This window comes from Mus musculus, chromosome 18 (genome assembly GCF_000001635.26).
Source record: "Mus musculus strain C57BL/6J chromosome 18, GRCm38.p6 C57BL/6J".
Taxonomy (NCBI): Eukaryota; Metazoa; Chordata; class Mammalia; order Rodentia; family Muridae; genus Mus; species Mus musculus.
In genome coordinates, this window is record NC_000084.6 from 14,304,484 (window position 1) to 14,332,053 (window position 27,570).

The window sequence follows — 27,570 nt, forward strand, 5'->3', positions numbered from 1 at the left end:
GAACTTCTGCATACTGATCATGTGCTTTGTCACTGAGGAGCCCTCAGCCACTGTACATATTTTTTTACCCATTCATCCACTGACAGATGCATATATTGACGTCATCCCATGGCCATTATGAGGGATGCTGTAGAGAGCCTGGAAAAGCAACTGTCTCTAGGAAGTGTTGAGCTTGTTTCTTCAGAAAGATTTCTGAGGCATGTATCTGAGCTTTAAGAGCCCTTCACAGGTTGTCAGTGTCCTACCTGTCTCACTTTTTCTCCAATCCTTAGTTCTAGGTAGCCAAGGGGACCTACCTTCATTGCTGGATAAAACCATGTCCCTGACATCCTCCTCTTCCCCCACTTTGGAGTGCTCAACACTGGACTTGCTTTCCTTGTGAGTCTCAACTGTTAGACTACATTTCCTCAGACCTTTGATCATGACTCCTTTTTCTGTGCCTCCTCAGTGTCTAGTATCATTTCTAATAGACAGGAGGGGTCATTTTTTTTTTTAACAGTAAAGGAAAAAAGGAATCAGAAAAATCAGGTCCTGTTAGGCTAATCCCTGAGTCAGTCTTAGAAGCTGTGGGTACTATCTGTGTACTTGAAGCTTTGCCTGATGTCATGTGCATACGGTATGTGTGTGTGTGTGTGTGTGTGTGTGTGTGTGTGTGTGTGTGTGTGTGTGTTTAATGACAGAAGTACACCTCACCCCCTCAATGCAGAAGGCTCCCCTTGAACCCAGCAGCAACCTTCCTACGTCCATAAATACTCAGAATTCTCCCTGGCTCTATAGAGCTGGAATTATTCATGGTGTAGTGGTTTCCACCCATCTTTTGTTTATATTTATTTGTTTGTCCTGTATTCATTACAGTCTAAGTCTCTAGCCATAAGCATGGACTTCCTTTGTAACTCACCCCAGTATACAAACTATACGTGCTTGACTGGCTGCCACACTAGTGAATAATGTTTGATCATTTTATTGAAATTCCTCTTTACCCATGGACTGATTTCTTTAGGGTTTAGTCTAACTTCTTTCAGCTCCTGGTCTGCAGGCCCATGTTGATTTGCATTATGGCTGCATTAATGCTTTTGAATGCTATCCATGTGCTAGGTGCTGTTTAGAACTAAATAAAATGTCTTGCCCTAGTGATTTGTTTTCTTTCAACTTGGCAGATTTGTGACCCCTGTGTTTCTAGGAGCTGAAATTGTCAAGACTCTTTTAATGCACCTCTTTGTTCGGGCAATAGCACGCCTGGTGGCTTTGAGAATAGCTGTCGTTTTGAGAATAGCATTTGTAGACACAACTGTTGTTGAAAAGGGAAACTATACATGGACTATTTCACTGGGAACAGGCAGCAGAAAGACTGCTATTGTTCTTCATTAAAAGAAGTAAATGAAGCCTCATGCACTAATTTCATCCTGAACATGATGCAGCATTTTGCTCTAAATCTGTATCTATATCGACCATCTCAGAGTCGTTCACATTCCAATTAGTGTTTGTGAGCAATCCCGCTCCCCTCCCCTAGACAGCCAGGATAGAAAGAGCTGGCCCCCATTTCCATGAACTTCCAAGATGGCTTTGAGCAAACAGCTCTAGCCACAGTGTGAAACTCCTCGGGTCCTTGTTACACTCTAGAGAATCATAAACTCAGGCAATCTCAGCACCGTGAAAACCTCAGACATCCCAACAGAACCACAGGCTTACGGTACTTCTTTGCAACTTGGAGCTGTGCCACTACAGTTTAGCATGACTTGGAGACAGATAGGGCACATTTGTCCCTCTCCTTGTTGTGAAATGGGGCTCCTCCAAGCATGTCTGTGCAACATCGAGGGCTCAAAAACTAGGTGTTTTCCACTTGGGCGACACTGAATCTTCTGGCTCAAGTGAATGTGCCAAGTCCCTCTCCACACAACACATTAAAAGCCAAAATGCATCTGTCTGTCTCCCTTTCTAGCACAAATGTACATACCATAGAAACTTCTTGAGAAGTTCAAGAAGACCAAATTCAGAGGACCAGCAGGAGACAAACCAGCACAGAATAAGTAAGGACTGAATGAACCACAGGCATGCATCCAAGGGCTCCTAACAGTGCGCTGGGTGATGAGTGTCACCCCAACCCACAAGAAAGTTACCACCTTCAAAGCCACATGCAAACAGGCGCAATGAAACAGCCGTGATAAAGAGTTAGGAAGAAGGAAGAATGCTTAAGGTTAAAGATAAACTCCCAAGGAAGTTAAAACATCCAATGAAAATGAGTGGAGAACAGACATAAATCAGAAGGTCTTCTGATATTAAAAACAAATCGGCAAGTCTTCACAATTTTGCCAAGTTGATTAGCAAAATTGACTCAAATCTTTCCAGTTTGCATTAATTGATCACTAGAAGAAATACTTTTTTTTCTAAGTACCAATCTTACTTCTTAATTAATTACTTCCCAATTTTCTCTTTTTCAAAATATTTTATTAATGCTTATCCTTCCAAGTATCTCCTTATCAATATGTTTGGTAACAACATATAGCAAAGGTTGCAGTATTTACTGTGATTGGAAAAGCTCTAACTAATGGCTTAGTTATAAGTTTTTAAAAATACAATCTCATTACCACCTTTTAATATAAATGTATACACAATATACATTTAATATAAATTTACATATAATAGCTGATGCTGATAATTTTGCAGATTGATTATAAACTGAGAGCACACGCTCCAAAGGCTATGGTATCAGAGAAATTAGACATGAACAGCTGGAGAGAATGTGTCAGGCAGCAAGACAGGACAGCTGCATGGGCTGACCTGTGCAGGATAGGACCACAGTCAGCCTGCATGGCCTCACCTGTGCAGGATAGGACCACAGTCAGCCTGCATGGCCTCACCTGTGCAGGATAGGACCACAGTCAGCCTGCATGGCCTCACATGTGCAGGATAGGACCACAGTCAGCCTGCATGGCCTCACCTGTGCAGGCTAGGACCACAGTCAGCCTGCATGGCCTCACCTGTGCAGGATAGGACCACAGTCAGCCTGCATGGCCTCACCTGTGCAGGATAGGACCACAGTCAGCCTGCATGGCCTCACCTGTGCAGGATAGGACCACAGTCAGCCTGCATGGCCTCACATGTGCAGGATAGGACCACAGTCAGCCTGCATGGCCTCACCTGTGCAGGATAGGACCACAGTCAGCCTGCATGGCCTCACCTGTGCAGGCTAGGACCACAGTCAGCCTGCATGGCCTCACCTGTGCAGGATAGGATCACAGTCAGCCTGCATGGCCTCACCTGTGTAAGACAGGACCACAGTCAGCCTGCAGGGCCTGACCTGTGCCTTCCATTTGATGGATTGCTGTAGAACCCAACAAAAGTCGCTGAGTTAGGCTAAGTCCAGTGTCTGTAAAAGCCACTGGGGCAGCTGGACATGGAGCTGAGTAGGTGCTTAACAGAGAAGAGCATGAAAGCTAAGGTCCTCTCCGCCTCATCTTGAATTTTCCTCGTTAGTTTCAGAGTTAACATTGACTATAGAAGTTCATCAATATCCTCGATGTGTTCAAGGCTGAGTCATATTCTCAATCCTATTTCATGCATTGTGTTATTTAACTGACTATAATATGCTCCAAACTCTACTGATCCAGAAGACAGTCTGCTTTTGACGACTACTAGATGCCAGTATCTACTAGGAGGCACTATTCTACTACTAGTATGGAGTATTATTGGTATCTAGTAAGAGTTAGAATGACAACAAACAGCAACCAAATAACGATCGGCCGGGGAGACTACAGTAAAAAGTGGCTCCAACATGCACACAGCATGTATACACACATACTCCTACAAGTGCACGTGTCCATACGGCGAAAAAGGGGGAAAGTAGGCTATAAGAGAGTGGGGAGAGAAGCGGATAAGAATAAGGAGAATTGAGGAAGAGGTTTGGGGCTACGTGTGGGTAGAGCACTCGGCGGGAGTGGGGTCCAGGGCGCCCAAGGGGCAGGGACCTGGTGGCAAGCAGGGCAGCAGCATCCACTCAGGCTGCATCACCACGGTGCACAGCATGCCAATTGCTGTGCTCATCTGGCTCCTGCCATCTGAACTGGACCCGGCCAAGGTGCAGAGTCTCATGGACACAATCCTGGAAGACCCTGACAGTGTGCCCCCCATCAACACCCTATGGATCTGAGGGGCCCAGGGTGGTGACTACTCCTCTGGGAGTTACCATCACTATGCAGCCTACCAGCAGCTACAGAGAGAGACCATTCCTGCCAAGCTTGTGAGGTCCACCCTGTCAGACCTGAGGATGTACCTGGGATCATCCACACCAGACTTGCAGTAGCAACTTCCTCATCCCGCCATCCCGTCCACATCAGCACCACTTCCCGGTGCTCGGAAGACACATGCAGCCCCCAGCAGGCAGAATAGAAGGGATATGTTCTCTTTATACTTAAGGTCTGTCTCTTGGTGCCTCTGCACTTGTTCCCGGGGATGAGGGGTCTCAGTTCTTCTGTCTGTGAAATATCATGGCCTTGACTCTGAAGGATTACCAAGAGGAGGAAGGGAGAAAGGAGATGGACTGGGAGACAAAGACTCTCATTTTAATCTTTATGATATCCTATCACTATATGAACTAGGTGCTAGGAAGTAAAGGAAAACCTAGGCTACCACGGCTTCAGTGAGAGAAGCTGGTTATCCATCCCCATAGCCTGAGTCCTGGAACCCGTGGCTAACACAGCAGTATTGTGTCAACAGCTCAGCTCAGTGAAGGCAGGGCTTCCTCTCAGGAGTCCTCTGGCCGTGTCCTCATTGCTCCTTACTTCATAGTTGCTGTTGCTGTGTTTCTCAGAATCATGTCTGTGCTCAAGGAAGAAACCCACTGGACCAACTTCTGTCAGAATGGACAACCTTGTTCAGCGGTTCAGGATCCTGTTCTCTGCTTATTTGTACATAGTCACCTTGGTCTGAGCTAGTCACCATTGCCATTTACAGCTGCAAAGAAAGCAGACATCAGGAAACGGTGTCTGTCACAGCTGAGCGTGACTGCCTTGTTCACCCCCTGGAACTAGCACCGTGCCTCCTGCAATACAATTGAGATTCCATTAGCAGGAGGGGGAGATGTTAGCCTTTGGTATGAAACAAGCCATCCCCAAACTCAATAGTTAAACAAGTATTCATTTACTCATGAGAGGGGGAGAGGGGGAGAGGGGGAGAGGGAGGGAGAAGGGGAGAGGGAGGGAGAGAGGGAGAGGGGGAGAGGGAGGGAGAGGGGGAGGGGGAGAGGGGGAGAGAGGACTAATCAGGGCCTGGAGCGGTGGCTCCACTGTTAAGAGCACCTACCTGGTAATTCACAACACTGTCATCCCCGTTTCTGACGACCTGATACTCTTTCCTAGCCTCTGTGGGAACAGACATATACATTTGAGAAAAGTACCCAACTACATTTTTTTTTTGAGATACAGGGTTTTTCTGTGTAGCTCTGGATGTCCTGGAATTCACTCTGCAGTACCAGGATATCCTTGAACTCACAGAGATCTGCCTCTACTGCCTCCCAAGTGCTGGTATTAAAAAGGGTGTGTGCTATTATCACCCAGGTACATTTTTTTTAAGGTGACAAGGTTTCTTCAGCCCTGGTGCCAGGACTATGTCTCTGCTGGTCAGTTCATTCCTTAGATTCAAGGGGTGCAGCTCTTGAGGGGAGTAACTATAAAGAACATGGGTTATCATTCATCACAGGTGAATCTTGGTGGGCAAGACACAGAATTCCTCACTCCCACACATAAGCACTCCCTTTTCATAAGTTTAGCACAGAAGCACACAATGGGCCTTGCCGCGTCAGCCGTTAAGTAACGGTTCTCAAAACCTAGAAGTCATGGCATGGTATCTTCAAGAGCTGGGTAACCCAGCCCTAAGGATGACTCGCAAGCAGAATGAGGTGCATAATTGGGCACTCAGAGGGGCTCTGCAAACCAAGAGTCAGGAGGTAGTGGATGCAGTAGTGAGGTGGCACTTGCCACGCCCCCCAGAGACCTTAGACACTTGCTGTTTTCAAGCCTCTGTTTTCCCAGCTCAATGATGAGGACACCAGCTTTCCCACCACCGAGTGTCCCAGACAATGAGACTGAAAGGGTAAAATGCATGGTGGTGCTGGGTTGATTCTTAGGACTAAAAGGAGCTTAGGGCGAGAAAGCACTTCAGCAGTATCATACAGTCTACGTTTGCTTACCTTCCAGTTTGGGTAATCACATCTCTGGGGTGATCTGGATGAAGAATGTATGGGAACTCTGCAACTTTTCTGTGACTCTAAAGTCATTCTAAAATAAAAGTTTACTTAATTAAAAAAAAAAGAATAAGGACTATTCTAAAGAATCCATAAGATTATTTCTTTTCATTGAAGATAGCAGAGGGAGAAAGAGAATAGTATTGTGTGAAATTCGTTAGTCAAGTATTTTAGACTGTATATTCATAAAAGGCCAAAGTTAAAATACCTCTCCTCTGGCAGTTGTTATTAAGGATAGCTTGTATTTTCTCTGGCTTATTTTCTCAGATGTTAACACAAATATCAATCTTAAAATGTCTGCCTGTTCAGGACCTATTTATTACCCTAAGTCTCCCCTCTTGTTTATTTTCCTTTTCTTCCTATGTCCCCCTAAACAATTACAACAAGCAGGCCCTTAACAGGAATAAAAGCCCGTTACAGCATCATGTGGACAGGAGTTGATATGCTTGCCTTTCTGCACTTAGAATCTCTGGAAAGAGGTTAGGATGTGTGTCCATGTGTGTGCACACACACGTCTGTGGCTGTGTGGGGGAGCCTCTGTGTGTGTGGTCACCCTCTGGCTTTACCCCAGGAGCTAGCCACCTTGTTTTCTGAGATAAAGTCTCTCAGTGGGAACTGGGTTAGTGACTAGGCTAGGCTGCTGACCAGTGAGTCCCAGGAATCCTCCTGCCTCTGCTTCCCCAGCTTTTATTTGGGTCCTAAAACTGACAATCAAGTCATGTCTGGACAGCAAACACTTTACAGACTGAACCTCAGATCTGGGCTTTAAAATTCTTGTTTAAATTTTTCATCATTTTTATTCTATTCAAACATCCCACCTTCATAATTTCTCAGAAGATTGTTGTCATTTGGATTTTTATAGACAACGATAGCTGAAATTTAATAAAGCCACACACACATTGTTTGGAATAAACAATGAGCAGCACACACATTTTACCACCTAGTTATTCATTTGATTTAGGTTTACTGTTGCACATGGTGATAGCAAGTAGAGAGATGGGCTCAGATGTGGCAGGAGCCCTGCCCCATAACACCTGGCCATGGTTTGAAGACATAATACACTTTGATATTTCTATAAGAGGTATTTATTTGTGTATAGTGGAGCTGCAGAGTAAGAGAAGGGAAGCGGTGCCCACTGGCTCTACTTTAAGGACAGGAAACTTAAATCATCACTTAACTGAGCACTCTGAGTCTGCCCGAAGTGAGGAACAGACTTCAGATATAATCTTCAAAGCTGGGGCCGCTAAACAAAAGCGGCGAATGAATGCCCACTTCAAGTTGGCATGAAGTGGCTCCAGGGCTGAGAGTTTGCAAATCTGCTTCAAATTCTCTAAAGAAAAAAAAAATCCTTTCAAAAATATAGTTACAGAGCACTAATTAACACGTTCCGACGTCCCTCCACTTCAGTCACCTCGAGAGTCTGAAATTGTGTGCCACTTAGCCTGGCTTGGCAAGCCACATCCCTCAGAATGGAGCCCTGGTGGTCTTTCTGACAAGCTAAAACAGAGACATACTTCTGCAGACATGAAAGGGTCCCTTCTGTGAGCTGTGTTGAACACTCGGTGTTTTATTAAATGGTCTGAAATATTTTTTCTCTACATATCTCTTCTTTCCCAGCCACAGTAAGTCTTAAAAAAAAAAAAAAAATCAAGCCCACTTTCCAGAGTCATTACCCATCACAAATTCTATAATTTTAAATGAGGGTGGGTTTTTTTTTTTGTTTTTTGTTTTTTTCTGTAATTCAGAAGATAACTCATTCCTATTTCCAGCATTTAATGTATTTTTCTCTTCTTTTTTTTTCCCTGAAAGCAATATACGTGTGTAATTAATAAACAATTTAGTGTGTTGAGGAACCTAGGAAGTTGGCAAATGTTCTGGGGATATGAAATCTCAAGAAAAGCAGCGCATTATAAGAAATACTAAGTAATTACTTATGTAAGCTTTCTTTTTAAATTCTAAGAACATTAACTACTAATTACCTACTAATTACCAGTACTTCAGCAGGTGTTTGCACTTAACTGTAGGCTAAAGCCCCTGTGAAAAACAAGCGCCTCACAGCCTCTCCCTAGAGCACAGCCAGTCCCGCTGGACCAGAAGCACACCACGGGCTCCGCAGCGTTGGTCACAAGCCAATGCCGGCACCATTTGGCTGCCTCAGGTGACAAAGCCAAGCCAAGGTCTGTCTGTTTCCCTTTGTCTTCTCTCCAAACGCTACCATTATCGAGGAGTGAGGACAGATTCAGATGGCAGCATCCAGGAATCTGGGGTTACACACAAACTATGATGAAGAGGCCTTCATCGGGAAGACATCCGTCTCACTTCCGGTGAAGCTGTCCTGTGTGGCCGCCTGGCTGGGGCAGTATTCCCTCCTCCTAGTGTTTCGTCTGGAAAGGAGTCTGCGCTTAGTTTTCCGTGTTTATCTAGCTTTGAAAATGATCTTGAATATCCCTTCCAGCTGGAAACGGGATTCTTCGACTCTACCCTTCTCAGAGCTCTAGACATTAAAGGTGTTTCATATTTCCTAAGATCTGGGAGGGTCAGGTCCCTCTCCGTACAGAGTGGCAGCTCTTGGCCCTAGAACTAAGTATTGTGTGTCTTACCAGAGTCAAGAGATAGGTTTTTTCCATTCTGCACTTCCTTTCCACTTTTTCTTTCTTTACCCTTTCTTTTACATGTTGTTTTCCTTGGTTTTATTGTTTAGCCTTCTGAGACAGATCTGTGCAGTTAAGCCCGAACTCAAACTGGAGGTCTTTTTCTCCTGCCTGCCCAGTTCTGGAGTTACAGTTACACACCACCAGGCTATATGCCCACACCTGAATAACAGTTACTCCGTTAGGACACTTCAATCATGCCTATGCCGTTCCTTGCTTAGACTGTAAAGGGATGCAGGATGCATAGCACAATCTCACCTGAAATCCACCAGAAGGTGTTCCGCTCTGCCAGGACCATCTTCCAGAGCATTCACTATCTCACGCTTCAGTTTCCTGTGGCTACCATAAGGAATTAGCATGACCTGTGGCAACAGCAACAGCGATTTATCCTCTCACAGTTATGAAGATCAGAATTATGAAATCAAGGTGTCAATAGGTCTTCCACCAGCTTCGGAGAAATGCTTGGCTTGTGCCTGCATTTGTACCACCTCTTTTCAACTTCTATCAAACATTCCATTATGCCTTTTAAAAGATACTCGTCAGTAGATTCAGCATCCACCCAGATAACCCAGGATGCTCTCAGCTTCAGATCCTTAAGTTAATTGCATATGCAAAGAAATCTCTTCTAACTAGCATCATATTAGCAGATCTCAAGGATTTAGATATGGACATTTCTATTAGGGGTCATCACCACTAGACCACTGTCTCTATAAGTGATCTTTATTTTTTTTTTTAAATATTCCCATGGATTAGTTAGCAGCTTTTCTATTTTTTTAACATTTATTTATTTATTTATTTATTTATTATGTGTGAGTACTCTGTAGCTGTCTTCAGACACCCCAGAAGAGAGCATCTGATCTCATTACGAATGGTTGTGAGCCACCATGTGGTTGCTGGGACTTGAACTCAGGACCTTTGGAAGAGCAGTCAGTGCTCTTACCTGCTGAGCCATCTCACCCAGCCCCCTATAAGTGATCCTTAATGTGTTCATTTATTCAGTTTAATCAAACCCTATGCTGTTCCAGGCACCTTTCCAGATGAGCGAGATTGTTTTAACAAGATCTACTAAGCCCCTATTCTCAGAGTTTATCGAAGATCTCCCAACCAAGCTCATCTATATTGTCTATACCCAGCTTAGATATACACCTATCCTTAGAGTCTATGACCCAGTACAGGCATTCTAAACACGTAACTCTCAGAAAATATAGTTAAATCATAGCATGCGTGCAGGTTGGGGAAACAACGGATGCCCATGAAAAGCTTCAAGCTTTTAGAAGAATAAGAGGGAACCACACAGATATGTAAATTTTATAAAATCACTGTGTATTGTAATTGAAATGCCAAAAGAGTGAAGAATCCAGTGTTGATGAAGAAACAGATATTAGTGCAATGTGTGACAGCTCTGTCTTTGTCAGCTAGATGTCTTTTACATATCACAAGCTGTCACTTTCTGCTGCATTTCAATTGACTAATTGCAGAAGTTTATTAAAACTGAATATGAGTTCACAGCTTCTGCTTTCTAGGCATTCAAGTGTTCTGGTTATTAAGAACTGTGACCCAGGCACTGTTCCACAGTCCTGGGTGCTCTGAAATGAGGAAGAAATGAACCAACCCTAGTAGGGGTTAGGAGAAATGGAGACATCTGTTTGAAGACAACTGTTAGGTATTAGGATTGTGAATAAGCACAGACATTAGTCAGAAAGTAGGCAAACCAAAGGGTAAGTAAGACGAGGTGCCTGATCATGTCCAGGGGAAAGTAGGAAGGCAGATTGAACTGCAATGTGTCTCTAATGGAGAACTCTTTTCCAGTTAAAGGAAGAAAACATAAATTAGTCATCTGTTGCACATCTGAGGCCAGCCCCATCTGCTCATTATAGGCCTCAGGTCTGCTGGGTCTCGGTGAGGGAAGAGAGTGGCTCTCGGGCTGCTGATGTTGGTGGGTGGGTTGGAAGGATTTGGCAGAGGCCCTATTAGAGTGCAGTTCACTTACAGGTATAATGGACAGGGTCCTGCTTGATGAAACCAAAGTTGGTTTCATATGGAAAAGCAAATGTCATCCTTCTGCAGCTGAGTCTATGTGAATACAGGCTTGAAAGGACCCACAGTCAGGACAGTGGGTTCTGAGTCTATGAGAATACAGGCTTGAAAGGACCCACAGTCAGGACAGTGGGTTCTGGGTCTATCTGAATTCAGACTTTAAATAAAGGATCCACCGTCAGGACAGTGGGTTCTGAGTCTATGAGAATACAGGCTGAAAGGATCCACAGTCAGGACAGTGGGTTGAGTTTATGTGAATACAGGCTTTAAAGGATCCACCGTCAGGACAGTGGGTTCTGAGACTATGAGAATACAGGCTTTAAAGGATCCACCATCAGGACAGTCGGTTCCTGAACTGGGTCGACAGCACCTGGCTCTCCAGCACAGTTACAGCAGCCCTTTACAAACTACGACACAGGAGGCACAGCTCAAGCAGCTGCTTCCTACTCCTCGAAAGGATGGCGTGGATTCTGTCACAGGGGATACATGAGACTGAGATAGGGCCTTGTTATGTAGCCCAAGCTGGTGGTAAACTCACAGCAGTCCTCCTGCCTTAACCTCTAGCGTGCTGGGATTTACAGTCATGTGGCACCACATCAAGTTGTTGACCTTCTTTTACTGGCATGATCAGGTTTGTACCAGGTATGTGGCATAGTATTTTGGTTATCAGTAATTCTTAGGAACATTTTCATAAATTGCCAGGGGAAGGGGGAGTCAACATTTGTAGGAAAAAGAAAAAGCAACAATACCTTGGGAAGCTGTGTAGGTGTTTAGAGCTGGCAAGCGCAAGTCCCAGTTACGGAGGAAAATGCCACTTAGCCTCCACCGTTTTTACAAACACAAGAACCCCAGGGTCAGGAAGGGGAAGGAGGCATGTTTTTTCCTTAGCAGATTTTGATTGTTTGTTAAGAAAATAGTTATTGTGTGCTTTTCCACAGTTAATCAAGCCATCTTGTTCCAATCAAAACATATTTATGTGTCAATTTGAGAGGAGGCATCAAACCCAGGTGCAGCCCTGATATCAGGTCACAAGTAACACGTTGTCCAATGTCTCTCATAGTCAAAGCCCTCAATGCACCAGCTCTCCCTCCATTCCCTTCAAGGACTGGGTTACCCAAATGAGCCGGTATTCTTAAAATCAGGGTAACTGACCTAAGTGAGCTGAAGTCTGCATCTCTGTGAACATTGATTTTCCTTAGGCTGAATTCTTCAAAGAAGCAGTGAAGCTAAATGCCAGGTTCCCCTTAAAACAGGACCAGCCTGCTCAACTGCTGCAGTTCTACTCTGGGGTCATTTGTGAATGACCCTGCCTGGCCTGAAGGAACACTGGAAGTTAGTTCTGATAGGGCTCAGTGACCTCAAAGATTCCCTGTTCAGAGACTGCTTTCAGGGTGTTCCTCTGTTCCCCTTCCCAAATGCGGATAGCCCCTACTTAACCCTGCAAAGAGCCCACCAAAATGTCCCTGCCTTTATCTACCTAGTTTACCCCAGTGCCATCAAGAGCCACTCACCCACAAGTCCTGCTTTCTAATGTCTTCTTTGGAACCCAGTGTACTGAGAAGATGACTGAGAGCCTATTTGCATGTGTCTGTGGTGAGGGTAAACATACCCCACTCTTCTCAAGACCACTGAACTACTTCAAATATACCTCCGAAAGACGTCAAGATCAAAATCTCCGGTTTATGTCTTCATGTGTATTTTCATACGGTATTTCACATTAGTTCTCCATTATTTTGTGTACTCTGTTATCCTGTTACTATTAAAGAACCATCTCTAATGCTTATACTCTACAGCACATATTGGAGCATCATTTGAAATGGACGTTGGCTGCTATATTTTGGGATAGTCATGACTCTTAAGAAATGAAAACTGTAATGGGAGCTTCCCAACAGAGGTGACAATGAACATCGGTACCTGGAGGATGCGGTGTTCTTCCTTCCAAGGCCTCAGCACCAGCTCACTCATTCACAGGGTGCCTGGTATGCCTTCCCCAGATCCCAGGCAATGTGGCTGGTGTGCCTTCCCCAGATCCCAGGCAATGTGGCTGGTGTGCCTTCCCCAGATCCCAGGCAATGTGGCTGGTGTGCCTTCCCCAGATTCCAGGCAGTGTGACTGGTATGCCTTCCCCAGACCCCAGGCAGTGAAAACAGTGATGGTGAACACTGGAAACTGAATAGTCCCTTTTGTTGGCAAAGTTTGTTGTCCTGATCTGGGTACTGCATCTACAGATTGTGCCATTTGTGATGGTAGCTGGGGCAGGATTGCCAGGAGGCTAGCCTGAGCTACACAGCAAGACCATGTCTAAAAAGGAAGCTTCCGTTTGACTCATCCAGAGTAAAGGGAAAATCATCTCATTCTTTCAAAGCTGTTTCATAACAGTGTCACACTCATTTGAGACTGTCCCAGCTTCTCTCACCCGCCCCCAGCTTCTGATTGGTGGACCATAGATGGCAAAGCTGTTTTGCAGCTGTCATTCATGAAGTCATGATTACCAATAAATAGATTAGTGTTCCACTCTGTTATCAATCTTCTCACAAATGAAAGGTTGTATGGCACCCAGAATAACAACTTCTCCAAGACACCCCCAAACCTGTGAACATACTTATGACACACGGCTCAAAAGAGACTTTGCAGATGGAATTAAAGTTACAGATATTAAGATAGAAAATCCTCCTAGGTTTCCTGTGTGTTAATCACACAGGCCATTAGAAGCAGCAGCAGAAGGCTGAAGATAGAGCTAGGGAAAGAATGGGGTACAGGGAGAAACCACTCAAAATGTGAGAATCACTTGAACACATCATGTCTGGCCTTGAGGATGGATAAAGGAAGCCATGAGCTAAGGAATGGGAGGGGTGGTCTCCAGAAGTTGAGAATGTCTGTCCAGAGACAGCCAGTGAAAATGGAAAGGTTCTTGTCTTAGAACCACAGAGAACCAAATTCTCCCCCAAACCCAAATGAATGAAGAGATTTCTGGTCCCCTCGATCACCTAGCAGCAGTGCAGAACTGCTGATCTCAGCTGTTGTGAAGAACTCCTGCACTAGACTTTGGTGGACAGGGCTGTCTGGCAACAACCTTCTGTTGTTTGAAGCTGCTAAGTGTATTGCAATTTGTCAGTCACAGTAGAAAACCAGTATAAAAAGCCAAGATTCCCATCGGGCTAGCTTCAGTAGCAAGGTGTCACAGAAGTTCTGAGGTTGTTGCTGTTGACACTAATAATTGTTCCTCAATTCCTATGAACTTCTGTTTCCATAGCTGCTAACAGTTCTAACAGCACTTACCACTTACCTGAACTACACATAAACTAGATCAAGCCTGTGGAAACACCTACCAAGACGCTAGGGCTACAATAGAAGCTGGATCGATGCATTTTCAGAAAGAAAACAAGACGTGAAAGCCCTTTGCTAATGAAAACACTCAACCCAGCCAACAGAGTGTCTCAAGTCCATCTCTGGGGAGCCTTCATTATTTCCCTGTCTCAATGGTGGCGCTGTTGGCTTTGCTGTGATAATTTGCCCAAGAAAGACAGAAAGTGGTTTGTGCTGGCTCACAGTTTCAGAGGTTTCACTGAACAGCAGTTTGGATGGATGGCAAGGCAGAAAGTCAGCATAGAAGCAAATAGTGGGGCTGGAAGCAAAACCAGTGCAAGAGGTGAAGTCACAACACCAACTCCAAGGACAAGGCCGCTGACGACCTGCTTTCTCTAACTACAAATTGCAGCACCCCCATCACACCACTGGTTGAGGACCAAGCCTTTAACACATAAACTTTGGGGGAACAGTCCAGATCCAAAACTCACAGCTGCTCTTACTTAAGTAGAGTGAATTCTTCTCTGGGCCACACCCTAAGCGCCATTAACTTGGGTAATGCCCTTGGCTTAGTCCACCAATTCTGGCTACAGCTTAATCGTGTCAGCTGCTAAACCACTCTCAACCAGTTGCAGGATTTGCACTATTTGGCCATGCTGTGGTGCTATGGCCTGGTGTCTCCTAGGCTCTCAGATTCCTTTCCTCACCACTCACACCTGGGCTCCTGTCAGAAGAGTCCATGTTGGGTCATGAGGAGACTGTGACCTTGGCTATCAGGCCAGGGAGATGTCACCCATTTAAAGTGTCTTGGCATTTCCTGGAGTTTACCACAGTGCCCATTATTTAAACATCCCTGTTTTGTTTTAACATGAAACATTAACTTCTCAGTATTGCTAAATTTGCAGTGCCCAGAACAGTAGATTGTCTGACTTCTTTGAAAGCCCAAGATGTGAAGTGTATTCAGTTTGATATTCACTAAGAGACTAATTGCCCATGACATTCAAGGTGTTATAAATACACACAGCATTCTGGCAATCTCTATGCATAGAAAGAAACCACTCTCCACTAGAAAAGGCAATCATTTGGTATTGTCCAGTTAACAGTCCCTGTCTTCTGCCTGTAAGTTCTTGGTTTCCTAAAGAATGGAGTCCTTCAAAACAGGACAAGCTTAAGGCTAGGAGTTGAGTTCAGCAGTTTCCATGTGAGCCTTGTGACTGACTGAACCTTAGGATAGTGCCATCTTTTTATTAAATACACACCATGGTTCCTCCAACCATATTTTTGCAATGAGGTGTATTGAGAGTGGAACAAAAACTGCCCTGGAAATGATAAGGTTCTGATAGTGTGAGGGCCCAGTGTGAGCCATCAAATGGTTAAAGCTGGGGAAAAAAAATCCCAACTCAGCATTAACCCTTCCTGCCTTCCTCCAAGGCAAGCAGTGAACACCTTTATTTATTCACTTAGCAATGTGTGCTCCCATCACATTGCTTCCACTCTCCATGTCACCTCTCCCTCCTTCACCGACATTTTTTACTAGAAACATTGTAAGATGCTCAGATGTGGCCAGGCCCCTGCCGGGTACATGCATATGTATGAGGTAGAGCTCATGCCCCTTGGAGATACTGATGTCACAACTCTGGGGAAATGGCTAAGTAACCATGACAACATGGCTCGATGTTGCATCCTGCTTGAAGGGCTCTGGGATGGCCAGCCCTCTATGCAAGCAAGACAGAGACATTCCCTCAGCAAAGAGTGCTGAGTGTCCAGGTGATGGCAACCGGCCAGAAGTGACAGAGGGCCATACTCGCTTCCCTCCATCTGGCTCTCTTTGCCTGCTCTGGTGACTGGTGAGCAGCCCGTGATTTATCAGGCTGAGCATCCCACTCGGGAGCAATGCAAGAATCTGGGAAGGCAAGGGAAGCCGGGAAATACGATGTTCATCTTGAAGGCTGAGGTCAGAGATTTGATCTTTGTCAGTTTCTTTCTCATTTTAACCAGGTGCCACTGACCCTAGGGTAGCTATTCAGGGTGATTTTCGTATTTTCAAGTCATTATCTTCACCTAGCAAATTCTGCAATGTGGGAAAAGATGGAAAAACGACAAGTTCCAGATTAAAAAGCAACCAACATATTGCTAGCTTTGGGATGTGTGTCTCTCTCAAATGACCTGCCAATGATAATAATTTAGTCACTGTGTTACTTCCAAGGTGAATTTTCTCAGATAACCCCCATCACCACTACATTTTCTAGATTTTTTTTAAATGCATAAGTATGTGTTTAGAGCCTCCACTACGGACAGCTGAGGTCTGAGAACTGTTTTATTCCATTTTCTCAGCCCCTCCCACTACCCAAAAGTAATAATGCATGACTACACAGCGTGTGTACATTGCACTCGTCAATTTCAGAAACATTTCCACTATTAAAAAATAATAATTTAATGGGGATCTGGTATATGTATGCTGCCCTATTGTTCAGGGCTATAATTTGAATGGCATTTTTAAAAAAGGAACAAAGCCCCCTCATTAACAGGATGTATGTGGAAAGCTTTATTCAACATACCATGCCCAGACAATACTTGAGTGTGTGGAAGAAAAAAAGGCTGAACATTCAGCAACAACAATAAACAATGAAGTGAATGGGTAATTGCTCATAAAGCAGAGGATATGGAGTTAACAACATACACACTGGGGTTCAGGGGACTTGGTGAGAGCCCTGCAGCATCAAAGCTCAATCCTAATAATGTCACACTCTTGCTTGATAGCCTACCCTACCTCCTTAGAACCAGACACCAGAACCAATAGGCTCAAAGTTACAGGAACTGGGGGTCCTGTGTAGTCCCATAAACTTTCTAGGCAGGGAGCCCCGTTGAGAGGCTTCCTTGTCCTCTATGTGTCCCCTCTGTCATTACTGCATTAACAACTCCTGTCTTCCTCATCTGCTACATGGTCATCTGATGCCTGCAGCTCATCAACTGCCCAGGGTGGAGATGCTCTGACTCCTGCCACCTGCCAACAGGGCATCTTTGGACTCCATGCTCTCCAATGTCAAGACAGTTGAGCCATTCCCACTACCTTGTAGAAATAGAAACTTACACCCACAAGTATCATTCACAAATGTAAAAAAGTCATAGTTGCTAAGAGGCCAAGTGCTACAAGGATCAATAGATCTCCCCCAGACAAATGTGCTGGATTGTGTTCCACAGTGTAAGAGTTCCCTATTCTGGAAACGAAGAAGAAATAGCTTGGCTATCCAGGACACTTTTGTTTCAAACATGAGGCCACTAGCAGCTGTGTGTGAGCAGTACATATTCAAAATTAACCACTATAAGCTAGACAGCCATTTATCGCTACCTCTCTTGGGAGACCTCGAAAAAGATGGCTTCTCCAATGGAGTTGCTGCTACTGATACATATGTAGCCTCAACACCTGCATGCCGATTGCCAGCCTAGTCAAGGCGCTTCAGGACAGGACTAGGACACTTACCTCATGACCCAAATGCCTACCTATGAAGAATTCCATCTGAGCTATAATCATCAGGATTCTTAACTGTAATAAAAGCTGCTTCTCACTGATCACATTGGGACCATATGTAATCACATGATCCATCACAAAAGCCACAGTTTTACCTATGCTACTAGGTAGCTCACAGGCACAGGTGGATAAGAATGCAACATGAGACATGAAAGCTCACTTGCAGGAAACACATCTCAACCTATGCTTGAACTGGGAGATAGTCTCCCCAGTGTTCCACCCACACTGAGTCCTCGTCTGCAAGAAAAGATGAGTTGACAGCACATACCCCTGTACCCAAAGGTCAAACACATCACCTTGCCTGTCTCACAATGCTCTTTGTCATGGTTACAAGAAACAAAAACAAAAACAAAAAACAAACAAACAAACACGCAGGTGCTTCTGCCCTGAATATAACTAGGTCCCAATCCTGAGGGATAAGCAAGAGGTGCTTCTGGACACTCATTCCCCAAAAGACCTGAATCCTATCCTCTAACATTCTTGATCTTCAAGGAAGTCCAGAAAAGGAAAACAAACAAACAAACAAAATAAGCAACAACAACAAACAGACACCCTCTGAAGTGGTGGTAAACCACCTCTTAGGGTAGCGCCCACTGAGAGTCCTCCCAGACTCTGAGCTCTCTTGCCAAGTCTGTAAAAGGAGTGTTGGCCCATTAGTCAGATCAACTTTATCTGCGTACTTCAATTTGTTCTCGACTCCTAGCCCTGCTCCTAAATACAACACAGACTAGAAGAAGCACTCCCCTCCGCTTCAGGTAGCCCGGCTTGCTTTGCATTCTTTGTTTTGTTGGTCCAGGATTCTGAGACTGCACCATGTTGAAGAAGCTGTACACAAACTCTCCACACAGCAAAGTGTGAGAGCTCCACAAACCCGCAACTCATTGGCTCCTGGTCTCCCTGTTCCTTCCCCCTGCCATAAGTGCTGGGGTGAGAGGTGCATGTCACCATGCCCAGTTGCAACCTGTCTTAATCTACAGTGGGAACACCCAATCCCATGACAGAGTCAGAATTCTAGTCTTAAGAAAAACTCCCCTCTGTCATATTTTCCCAGGACTGTCTCCATAGCTGGCACATGGGGAACACTCTTGCATCCATTACCCTCCCAGTTTTCTCTCCTTTGCCAGTGGCTGAAGCTCTTCATTTCCTGGCCCATGAATTTCTTCCAAGTTCAGGAAAGTATGAATTTCCCAAAGAAGACAGGGTCAAGCCACTCTCACAAGGCTGAAGGAAGGAGAAATGTCCCATATTTTACACTGGGGAGGGTGGAAGCCCAGCGTAGCATTATCTCCTCCAAAAGAAACCCCCTCTCAGGGTTGGATGTGTGTGTGTGTGTGTGTGTGTGTGTGTGTGTGTGTGTGTGTATCTTCACCACATGGGTGGGTGAAATTTTTAAGAGCCTGTAAGTAGGTTGTGGATACCTCATTGTTAGGTCTTCCAGCTCATACTAACATGTTTTCTGTTTATGTGGAAGAAAATGGTTATATTTTCCACCTTCTGTGGCCCTTAAAAATCTAGCATGCACTTTTTTTCTCCCTTCATGAAGGGCCTGTTGCTATGGGAGTTATTCTCTTACCGCAGACAACAAAAATTCAGAAAAAAAAATACATAAAACAATTTCTTTCAGACACTTGAAAGAAACAATGGAAAGCCATGCTCACCATGGGGGAAATACAGAGCCAAGATGAGGCCAACTTAGGCCTCACTTTCAAGTAGCAGCTCAAAGAATGGGACAAAGACAGATCTCCAAATTCTCTCTGAGTTCATGAACTATTGAACAGGAAAGCTGAGACAGCTAACATGGTCAGGGCAAAAAAAAAAAAAAAAAAAAAAAAAAAAAAAAAAAAAGGTAGGGAATGAGAGCTCCGGAAATCAGCATAGCTGCTCACCCTTCATCTCCTGACGTGTGTGTCACTACTCCATGAGACAGCAATGAGCAACTTCGAAAGAAGGGGCATTTGTCCTAAGCAACAACTGGAACACTCAGTTACTCAGTTCATACTGGGGTTAGAATTCTTGAGTTCTCAGAAGTACTACACCTTGGAAGCACAGATAAATCAATATATGATAGGCCAACTATAATCTGACACAGTCAGTTATGTATCTCAAGTCAAATTAAAGTTTCTAAATATATATATATATATATATATATATATTACTTTTGATGTCATAGAAAATTGTTCCAACTTGATCACTATACATTATATAGAAGTATAAATTTATATATATAAATGTGTGTGTGTGTGTGTGTGTGTGTGTGTGTGTTTCAAGACAGGATTTTACTATGTGGCCCCTGGATGCTCTGGAACTCACTCTGTAGATCAGGCTGGCCTTGAACTCATAGAGATCTAACTGCCTCTGCCTCCTAAGTGCTAGAATTAAAGGCATGTGCCACTACTGCCCAGCCTATAAATTATAATATTATACCCTATAAATAATTCAAATATTATGTCAAACTAAAAAATTAAAACTATACCTTCAAGCTATATTATATATTATACTATTATATATAATATATATATAATTACTATATATAATATATAACTAGCAATATAATGGTAATAGCCATTAGTATGTAACTTGTAATTGCATTAAAGTATATGATAATAGCTCAAGAAATTATAAAGGGAAATCAAGATATGTTATTGTTTGGTTCTCCCATTATCCATAAAAAGCTTCAATGTTGTACTAAGAAGACTGTGGTAAATTAAAGTTGGAAATAGTACATTTTATTACAACCACATATATAAAACAAACAGGTATAACCAATAACCCAATTATGGAGATAAAATGAAATAATTTATAGCCCAATTAGCAAAAGAATAAAATAAAACATTTCAAGAACAGTCAAGAGTTTTGCTATGATTTGAATACACACTTGGCTTTCTATATTTACTGGTTTCCACCTGTGGATTCGACCAACCTCACGTTGGAGATATTCAGAGACAAAGAAGTTGCATCTACTGAACCAGAACAGTCTATGACTCTTGCCATCATTGGCTACGTAGCATCCTGTAATCACTATCACCATAGCATTGACATTGCGTTAGATGATGTGGGAATCTTGAGATGATTTAAGCTTAAGAGAAAACATGCATAGGCTACATGCAAACACTCACCCATTTTTTAGAAGGAATAAGCAGCTAGCTACAGATCTGGGGTCACTGGAAAGAGTCCCCAACCCAACCCACTGCAGGCACTGAAAGAATTTTGTTTGCTTTAATGAAGATATGTGGCCTCCACTTAAAGACCATGCTTTCAGAATTAAGCTTTGGATACTCTAAAGTTAGTCCAAACATACTTTGAAAGCACAGCTGATACAAATAAGAATACTAGGGTGGGCTATGAAGACGGCTCAGTGGACAAAGTGCCAGAGTCTTGATCCCGACCACCCGTGTTAAAAATTCAGATGCATTGCTTGGAGGCAGAGCTCCTGGGATGGCTACACAATCAATTGAGTCAATAGGGAAATACAGCTCAGTGAGAGACTTTGTTCTTAAAATAAGGTGGAGAGCAACTGAGAAGACATCAAGTCAAACCTCAATATCTGGTCTCCATATGCATGTGTGCAGACTCCACACACATGAGCATATGAATACACATGTTCTCTCTCTCTCTCTCTCTCTCTCTCTCTCTCTCTCTCACACACACACACACACACACACACACACACACACACACACAGAGTGTGATTCCTGGAAGTACAACATGCCAATTACCACAATATTATTACCATAATCACAAAGGGCCAGCTTTGCCTAGACACAGGTGACATTGTTTTGTGCCTGTGAAGTCCAAGGCATAAAGATGTGGCTAAATTACTAACTCACAGGAAGATGGGGTCAGACAGGTGTCACACTGCTCTGCAAGCTCACAGAGGGGCAGAGTCTGCACTGGTGTTACCTTAAACAGCAACTGTCATTTGTCCAGCACTTGGGAGAAGGAGAAGGGGCTGGCGTGCAGCACAGTGTTGAGCACCCACTTGGCAAGCATAAGGACCTTGGGTTCCATTGTCAGTCCTGTAAAAGCTGAATAAAAGTGAAGAGAAGGCAAAAAGGTGGGAAGGAGATAGAGAGCAAATAGGGAGGAAGAGGGAAGAACACCCTGGAAATATATGACAGTGCACATCAGAAATCCATGTATTTCTGATACTCCTTATACATGTGGACAATATGGTTGACAAAGTCTAGAAGCTGCAGCTCACCAAGAGTAAAGGGACTCAGTACATGTGGTCCTTAGAGAAAAGACCCACGTGCTACTGCTGCAAAGTGTCGGATTCCTCCTCCTGGATGCTGCAAAGGATTCTTCTTACCTAACTCGTCAGCATGTGCCAAGAAACAACCACTTAGTCTCCCAGCTCAGCTAGCAGGCTCGTCTGACAATTGTCCTGCAGATTGATGGATAATGTAATCAGGATAGTGTATGTGCACAAATTGAGAGGTGTGGTTATTACAATACGATCTTAATGCACATCAGAGGCCATTCCAAAGGCAGAATATTCAATTTAGAAATCTATTGTCACCTAGATCCATCTGCCAATAAATCGCTGGAGAGGTGCACTTATATTGAGGGCAAAATACTTTGCCTTCTGGTTCCTCCAAAGATCCTTGAAGATAAAGTGGTTTATCCTGAGAATCTTTGTTTAATGGCAATAAAAGGCTCACCTAACGTGAAGGTCAAGGAACAGGAAGGTTAACATAGACACGGATTCCTCACTAAAGGAAACAGCTTGCATTCTGTACTTAGCAAGGTTTGAAGACTCACTGTGTCCTCGTCAAAAAATCTCACTGGTTGTCTGAATGCATGAAACACAAGATCTAAAATGTGTGAGCACACACGGCACTCAGAATTTCTTTACAGAAGGACACTATGGTTGGAGAGATAGCACCGTTGGTAAAGAGCTACAAGCATGGGGGCCTGAGTTCGATCCCCAGAGCCCAGGTGAGAAAAGCCCAGGTGTGGTGACACCTGCTTGTAGCACCAGCACAGGGCAATAAAGATTCCATGGCCCACAAACCTAGAGTAATTGGCGAGCTCCCAGCCAATGAAGAAACCCTGTCTCAGAAAACAATGTCAATAGCTCAATAGCTCCAGGGGAAACACAAGCAAGGTTGTCCTCCGGCTGCCACATACATACAAACACATGATGTGCATGCACACCTCCCCTGCAGACTTACAAGCACTCTCGTGTGTGTGTGTGTGTGTGTGTGTGTGTGTGTGTGTGTGTCTGTATGTGTGTGCTCGAGCACGTTCGCGGACACAAGATAAGAAAATACCAAACAACTAAACAAAATTTGTTTTGTAAAACTATTGTCGTATAACTAATCCAATGCAAGCCCCCAAATAGGGCTGCCAACCCCCTCCTGCCTCCATTGCAGCTAAGAAGCACATTCATCGACAGCATCTGAGCATTACCTGCCCACTGTCGTCTATTGAAATGAATTCACGGAGGTCCAGTCTCTCCCTTGCTCCTTCTCCTCTTCCTCCTCCCTCCACTCCCGACCCCTTTCATCTTCCGTCCCTCCTTCCTTGCATCCTGGGATGGACTATTTTTCTGTACCCACTCCCCAAATGCTCCGTCTCCATCAGCTACTAAGAAATCTACATTTTTCTCAGGGATATCTATCTGATCCATTGGAGTAAATTCTTTCCCAGAATCTCCTGACACTGCAGGAAGGCTGGGAAAGGAGGGGAGCCTTCCAAATGGGACAGCTACTTATTTTTCATTTAACAAAAGGATAAGGGCTTCTTATATAAAAGTTTTGACTCAGGAGCCCCGAACATAAACTAGCAAGGGAGACCTAAGTTCACCTTGGAAACATGGTTAGCTGACAACTACCCTGGGAGAGAACAAAATAATTCCGTCCCAGCTTGCTCAGACATCTCTAAACTCCTCTTGCTGCCACTTAATACCACAGGTTTGATTTAATTTGATGAGACTTCCAAGACAATTTAGAAACCTAAGCATTTAATACCAACTCTGGTCATTCCTCCTCTGCACAGACTCAAAAGGTTCCCTGGTTCACAAGTAAGTCAAAGCAGATGCGAGGTCCATCAGAGTATTCTGGTTTTCTAGTCTTTTGTTTTTCAGGTCCAAGTTATCATCCAAAGAAAAGAACAAATGGGAATTATAGAGAATCAGGTTGAAGTTACATGGGGAAGAAACAATCTCTACTGATCAAAGCTATTGACAGTGAGAAAAACCCCCTTGATATGGGAAAGGACCAGGCAAAAACTTGGGACCACCGGAGGATGGAGTTTTTTGAGCTATGGAATCTCTCACTGAATATGGTGTGCTTCCAAAGATGGATTCAGGTTTTGGTTATAATAAGGTGCACCTGTCAACAGTGTATCTGGGAGATACATCAAAAAGACCAAGGTTCTGGGCTAGAAAAAAGGTGCTATGGGTAAAGTGCTTACTGCACATACATAGGACCTAAATTCAGAGGTGCAGCACTCATGTAAAAGCTGGGCATGGATGAACACAGCTCTAGCTCAGTTCTAGCAGACAAGACAAAGATAAGCAGATCCCTGTGACTAGCTGACCGATCTAATTGAATTGCTGCGATCCAGATTCAGTGAGAGACCCTGTTACACTGGGACATTAAACTCTGACCTCCACACATGTGCCTGAATGGACAAGCACACCCACCCATGTACATATGCACACATTCATACAAAACACAGACACACACACACAAATGAAGCCCAAAGGAAGGAAGTACTTACATCCTGAAACCTGACCTGGGGTGAGCCTTCTTCTTTGTCTTCTAGACACACAAAACATATGAAATCCAACTTGGACTTGGTTATTCTGTTATGTGACTTCATGTCTTGACAAAATACTCGTGTAATTTTTCTTTACTGAAGGCAACAGGTTATAACATTACTGTTTTAAGATCAGAAATGAGACATGCACTGTGGTTTCTGCTACTGGGGAAGTCACTTCAATTCAAACTGAAATTTAAGCCTTTAAATAGTTTCTACCAAGCAAACACCTGTGTGCTAACATCAGTCCAGCTCTGTGTGTGGCATCAACCTGTGGAGGATGAGACTGTGTCTGAGGACACAGGAAGGAAGCTGGTGCTGCCCTGAGGTCCCTGGGAGTGCATGCTATCATTATACAGCTCTGATTCACTCATCTACTGGTACCTGGGTCCTCTTTCTGCTACAGAAGCCAGCTGTGACCTGGTATCATTCATTCACAAGTGCTTCTCAGGGACCATCATATACCGCACCCAACACATCATCTTATCTTGCTTGCATGGGATCACTGCATACCCTCTCATTGGGTTCTCACTGATCCCATATTCTCTATCTACCACAGGAGATCAGGAAGCAAACCAGACAGATGGTGGTGTCCCGTCATGTGTTTTGTTTACTGTGTATAGTCACATGTCTTAGTTACTCTTCTAGATGCTATGAGAAAATACTTCATACATTGGCATAAGCACCTTCAGGAAGAAAGAGTTGATTTTTTACTTAAAATTTGAGGTAACAGTTCATGATGGAGGCAAAATGGGGGCAGTAGGGACTTGAGGCAGCAGGGTCACACTGTACCCAGTCAAACACAGTGATGAATTTTACCACTTAGATCACTTTCTCTAAGAAAGTAACAGTCCAGTATCCTAGCCCAGGGAATGGTGCCACCTATTGTGGGCAAGTCTTACCATCTAAGTTACCATAATCAAGATAATCCCCCCATGGGCATGCCTAGAGGCCATTCTTCCAGGTGATCCTAGATCTCACTAGGAGGATCACAGAGATTACCTATCACATCCACCATGAAGGAAAGCTCTGTCAAGCTAAGGTCTTTGTTTCTTTGGTCCTTCACTTGGTCAGTAGCATCCACAACAATGGCAGGGACAGTATGTATAATTAATAAGGTTTTTTATTTGTGTTTGCCAAGGGATCATATGAATAAGATGTGCTGTGGTCCATGGCCACTACCAAGAGCACTGACTCAGAAGTATGGTACCTCTTATGTACCACAGGTACCTGGTGATATTTTCCTGAACAGGTTGCTAGGGGTATTCTGAAAGGTTTATAGTTATTAACTGCTTTGCATAGACATAATTAAGACTTAGTCCATCTCACATTGACTGTCACCGAGGAAAGTCCTCATAAAAACAATGACTTTAGAAACATCTTTGTTGCCCAATGCTACCAGACCTCCAACATTTGATAAAGGGGGAAAAAAATCACTGAACATTATCAAGTGTTTGTATCCCCTTTAAAAGGTCTGTCCTGCTTAAGTAGTTGTAAGAATCAGAGATCATGTACATGAGGCCCCAGGCACAATGTCAAAGCAATGACCCCACCTCCTCTGTTGTTACTATTTACAGACTGTGATGATGGCTTCCTTCCTTGGGGCCTGGGCTTCCTTCTTTAGGGAATGTCATCTCCTGTTGCTGTTGATGCATAACTCTTTCTGTTGTTGGCTTTTCCTGTTACTTAGTGACAAACGCTAGTGTTTGTCATCCCACAGTCTCTGAGTCAGGAGTCTGGGTACAACCCCTGGGCTGGGTGTCCTCAGCTGCAGGCTATAATTAAGGTTTGGGCAGGCATGGAGTCTGAGCTATGATTTCCATGTTCACGTGGTTGCCCAAAATTCATTTTTAATCACTCTAGAATTCGTGGTAGCTTCCATCTTCAAAGCCAGGGGGTGCTAGACTCTCTGGATTCTTTCACCTTGGACCTCTACCTTTACTTTCAGAGGGATCATCTGATTAGATCAGACCTACCCAGGGTAGTGTCTCCATTAACAGAGAGTAGACTAAACAAGGAGCACGCTCTCAGCAGCAGCACACTTCACAATGTCTGCAGACCACAGCCCAGGGACAGTAATACCATCCCATCAGTTGGACAGCTTCAGTTTTTAAGAAGCACATTACAGGCCCTACCTGTGCTCAAGGGCATCAGCTGAGGACCAGCTTAGCCTTCTGCCTGGCACAGACATCAGTGTGTCCATGGAATCCAACCATCACTGGCCGATCTGTGGTCACGAGGCAGTGCAGCTGTCTGTCGCTGGACTTTCTTGTGAGGACTCCAGAGAAGCAGACACAGAGGGCCTGGCCATGGCAGGGAGTCAGAAAAGGGCTGCGGAAGGAAATGAAAGTCCATTAAGGGTTACTCTGGGATTCAGCCCTTCCCTCCACTGAAGAGAGAGCAGAGTGATGGGGTGCTGTGACAGTGTCACTGCCTAGTTAACCAAAATCAGCTGGTCAATGGCCATTGCCCTCCTGGGAATGGATGACTCAGAACAGACCCACGTAGGGGTAAGAGGCTGGGAAAGGACCGTGAATAAACACATGTGCATGACAGGCTTACAGCCCAGATGTCCTCTGCTGACAGTCAAAGACTCCATGCCAGTTTCCTCCGTGTGGCTTTCTGGGTGCCAAGGAGTGTGGGATCCGCAACAGACTTCTCTGACTCGAAGGAAAGAAGGCAGTTCCCCTCATGAGTCGTCCTGGCAGCGGCAGCTGTTCCTAAGCTAATGAGGTCATCTCCTACTTAGGCCACAGAGAGGAGGCCTCCTGGGTGAATTACACACTGTGGGCTCAACAGCTGTGCCTGGGATTCCAGGCAAACAGCTGAAGTCTGAGGGCCACCCCTCCCCAAGTTGGCCTGAGCCTGGGAGCAGGAAGGAGGTGTTCTTTCTGCCTGCCACAGGAGCCTGCGTAAGAGTGTGTCTGAAGGGGGCTTTCTCAAAACACTCAGAAAAGAAGCCTGTACTTTGCACCGGCCGGAGGGGTTTCAATCCAGCTGGTTCCAGCTGCTCTGAGGCGGGGTGGTGTGTTCTTTGGGAAAGA

General features: G+C 44.4%; 1 long non-coding RNA gene across 2 annotated transcripts; it reads right to left on the bottom strand.

Moving 5' to 3' along the window:
- Window positions 1–4,538: 4,538 nt before the first annotated feature.
- Window positions 4,539–27,422, bottom strand: Gm29992. 2 transcript variants are annotated; one of them, XR_386070.3, is made up of 7 exons: window positions 27,089–27,422; window positions 26,662–26,857; window positions 24,488–24,622; window positions 9,148–9,251; window positions 6,185–6,272; window positions 5,299–5,357; window positions 4,539–5,038 (listed from the first exon to the last, which is right to left on the bottom strand). It is a non-coding gene; the product is annotated as a predicted gene, 29992 (long non-coding RNA). The 2 variants fall into 2 exon arrangements; XR_003952596.1 differs by having other exon boundaries at window positions 26,662–27,422.
- Window positions 27,423–27,570: the final 148 nt, after the last annotated feature.